Below are 494 nucleotides of genomic sequence, written 5' to 3'. Positions count from 1 at the left end.
TAAAGCAAGATGTGTGTAAGCATGCACCTGCATTTCTTGATACTGGAGCCTCCAGGTCTGTCATTTTCACTCAACAGCTGGTGCTCTACTACTTGAGCAAAATCCTACTTCTGCAAAATCCGACCTTGAAAATAATCAAGGCAGCCAGAAGCTGGTGGCTCACACATGTAATCCAGGAGGCTTAGATCTGGGGAACACAGTTCAAAGCCAGCCTGATCAAGAAAGACCATGAGACTCTTATCACCAATTCACCATCAAAAAACCAGAAGTGGCGCTGTGGCTCAAGTGATAGAGCACTCACCTTGACCTGAAGAGCTCAAGGGCAGTACCCAGGCCCAGAGTTCAAGCCCCATGACAGGCCAAAAAGAAAAAAAAGCAAAGAAAAGAAAAGAACCAAGGTAAAAAAAAAAAAAAAAAGAGTCTGGAGGGGCTGGGAAGGTGGCTCAGTGGTAGAGCGCTTGCCTTGCATGCATGAGGCCCTGGGTTCGATTCCT

At 46.8% G+C, this 494-nt stretch overlaps 1 non-coding gene across 1 annotated transcript; it reads left to right on the top strand.

Annotated features, from left to right (window-relative positions):
- Positions 1-432: 432 nt before the first annotated feature.
- On the top strand, positions 433-494 carry Trnaa-ugc. Its single transcript has one exon. It is a non-coding gene; the product is annotated as a tRNA-Ala (tRNA).

Source organism: Dipodomys ordii, unplaced genomic scaffold (assembly GCF_000151885.1).
Source record: "Dipodomys ordii isolate 6190 unplaced genomic scaffold, Dord_2.0 Scaffold31, whole genome shotgun sequence".
Classification (NCBI taxonomy): domain Eukaryota; kingdom Metazoa; phylum Chordata; class Mammalia; order Rodentia; family Heteromyidae; genus Dipodomys; species Dipodomys ordii.
Note: the sequence above shows the minus strand (reverse complement) of the source record. Positions and strands in the feature narration are given on the sequence as shown.